Here is a 3328-nt window from a genome sequence, read left to right on the forward strand (position 1 = left end):
GAAGTGTTATAGTGTTTTTTTTTTCTTTCTTTTGTGTGGTAGTATAGACTTCTGGATTTCAAAATGAGAAAAGTTGGTCTGGATGCCTACCTACATAGAATGCTTACTGCAGTGTTTACATCACACCTTTATTGCTCTTGGGCGTTTAGTTTACGTGCTTGTGTCTTGAAATACCAAAGGAAGGAAATGACTGATCATTTAGTATGCAGGGACTGAACATTTCTTGCAGTTGTGAAACAAGATTCTGTACACAGCTGTTGAGTACTGTAACATGGGAGAATATCACATTGATATCATAAAATGCATTCTGTGATACAGCATTCCTGGTATTAATATTCATAAGTTATCTATCATAATCTACAAAAGTAGTGCTGTTTTCTAATTAAGTACTAAACCTGCAAATTAATCCATACCTAAGCAATGTTTTCCACATTTTTAATTGTTTTATAATATAAATATTAACACTCTTTTGAGAAACATATATGTTTAATAGGTAAACACAAGCAAGCAAGTCAGTTCTTTAACACGTCATATTGTATTCCTCAAAAGGGTCTGCTGTTTAGATATAAACAGTATTGGGGATATTTAGGTAATATTTTAGCCCTAGGAGATATGTTTATTTTGCACATTAGTCTCACGAAATACATATTAGTCAGTAAAATTTTTAATGCTGAATATATGCACCACATTTGAATATTAAATACGAAGGACCACAATGGCTTGCATTTTATGTTTGATCTAGTTCTAATCTGTTTAATGTTGTAATTTTTAATTATTATATAATTAAACTAGGGGGGCGAGCCCACCTGGCGCCTTCGGTGCCCAACCCCCAGTTGCAGCCAGAATATTAATAAAATTTGTAAAGAAAAAAAAGAAAAATTATTATTTATAGGGGGTTTCCCACCGCTCACTTCGCTCGCCAACACTGAGGCCTGTGCTATGCGCCAGCCACTTCACATCTCTGCCACTTGCGTTGTGAAGAGGGGGGCTGAACGCACCCCAAGGAGATGTGATCGCTCATCCGAAAACCCCTTTTAAACGGTGATACAATGGGGAAACAATTTTTTTTTTTTTTGTTTTTTTTAACCTCCTCTTTGCTTGATCAGCTGCTGGATTGCTGCTTGCTCCCATGCTGCATGATCTTCAAACATTTAAAAGCTTGTACAGCAGCTGTCCTACTTTTTGTTTTTTATTTCTGGCCCTGGGTGTGGTTAAATCTCTTGGCACAAAGTCTCGTCTCGCGGGAGGCGAGTTCTCGATATTTTTTAGTTTAAGAGTTAAAAACGGAATAAGAATCTGAAAATCTAGCACATCACATTAAAGTTCTATAAATTCTGAAAAGAATGATTCCAAACATATATGTAGGTTTTAAAATAAGCCTTGACAAACCATGACAAAAAAGTGACATAAGTCACATAAAATTGTTTCACAAAATCGTTGCACTTTTTTATAAATATAGAGTATATATATTATATAATTAATATTATTATAGAATTACCTTAATAAGGGAAGTCTCTTGGAAGTCTTTTTGCATGTGACAAGCATTTCTGAAATGCACAGTCTATCAATCCATGAATTTTCGGAATCTTAGTCCAGTCTCTGGGTTATGTGAGCTACAGCCTGTCCCAGCAGTACTAGACTCCATAGTGGATCAAACCCACTCATAAACACACACCCCTGCATTCATTCACATGAATCCATGTAAGCTCCTAAAAAGTACAAGAAATGCCTACAGTGAGTTGTTGTCATATCTTCACAGGATGCAATTTGTGCTAGATGATTTACAATAGAGATGTGTAAATAAAAAAAAAACTTTAAATAGTCATTTCAGTATGTGTCTGACTTTCAGGAAAAAAGTGTAAAAATACACTGGATTATTCTGACCTAGATGGGAAGACAAACGCAAAAATTAACACCATACAAAACAGACTTTCCTTTTTAAGCAATCCCTGAAAATGTTTTCAATGCTCTGCAATTTCAATGCAATGTAGTTTATTTCACTAGGAAATGTTCTGCAACAATAAACAGAAAATATTCTTTATATTAAAGTCCAAGAGGGAAGGAGAATGCCAGTTTAGCTTTCCTTGTGGATTTAAATGAAGTAGGAGTAGCCAGCTTGTGCCCTGTCCAGCTCAGGGAATAATATGACTAAAATTCAGTTTTTAGATTATTTAATTGTACCATTTACATGAAAAAAGCTGTCACTTCTACATTCATTAATCAAAAATAGTTTGGCATATACAGGTGCCGGCCATAAAATTAGAATATCATGACAGTTGATTTATTTCAGTAATTCCATTCAAAAAGTGAAACTTGTACGTTAGATTCATTCATTACACACAAACTGATGCATTTCAAATGTTTATTTCTTTTAATTTTGATGATTATAACTGCCAAGTAATGAAAGACCCAAATTCAGTATCTCTGAAAATTAGAATATTGTGAAAAGGTTCAATATTGAAGACACCTGGTGCCACACTCTAATCAGCTAATTAACTCAAAACACCTGCAAAAGCCTTTAAATGGTGTCTCAGTCTAGTTCTGTAAGCTACACAATCATGGGGAAGACTGCTGACTTGACAGTTGTCCAAAAGATAACCATTGACACCTTGCACAAGGAGGGCAAGACACAAAAGGTCATTGCTAAAGAGCCTGGCTGTTCACAGAGCTCTGTGTCCAAGCACATTAATAGAGAGGCGAAGGGAAGGACAAGATGTGGTAGAAAAAAGTGTACAAGCAATAGGGATAACCGCACCCTGGAGAGGATTGTGAAACAAAACCCATTCAAAACTGTGGGGGAGATTCACAAAGAGTGGACTGCAGCTGGAGTCAGTGCTTCAAGAACCACCAGGCACAGACGTACGCAAGACATGGGTTTCAGCTGTCGCATTCTTTATGTCAAGCCACTCTTGAACAAGAGACAGCATCAGAAGCGTCTCGCCTGGGCTAAAGACAAAAAGGACTGGACTGCTGCTGAGTTATGTTCTCTGATGAAAGTAAATTTTGCATTTCCTTTTGAAATCAAGGTCCCAGAATCTGGAGGAAGAGAGGAGAGGCATAGAATCCACGTTGCTTGAGGTCCAGTGTAAAGTTTCCACAGTCAGTGATGGTTTGGGGTGCCATGTCATCTGCTGGTGTTGGTCCATTGTGTTTTCTAAGGTCCAAGGTCAAGGCAGCCGTCTACCAGGAAGTTTTAGAGCACTTCATGCTTCCTGCTGCTGATGAACTTTATGGAGATGCAGATTTCATTTTCCAACAGGACCTGGCACCTGCACACAGTGCCAAAGCTACCAGTACCTGGTTTAAGGACCATGGTATCCCTGTTCTT

The sequence above is a fragment of the Polypterus senegalus genome, chromosome 3 (genome assembly GCF_016835505.1).
Source record: "Polypterus senegalus isolate Bchr_013 chromosome 3, ASM1683550v1, whole genome shotgun sequence".
Lineage (NCBI taxonomy): Eukaryota > Metazoa > Chordata > Cladistia > Polypteriformes > Polypteridae > Polypterus > Polypterus senegalus.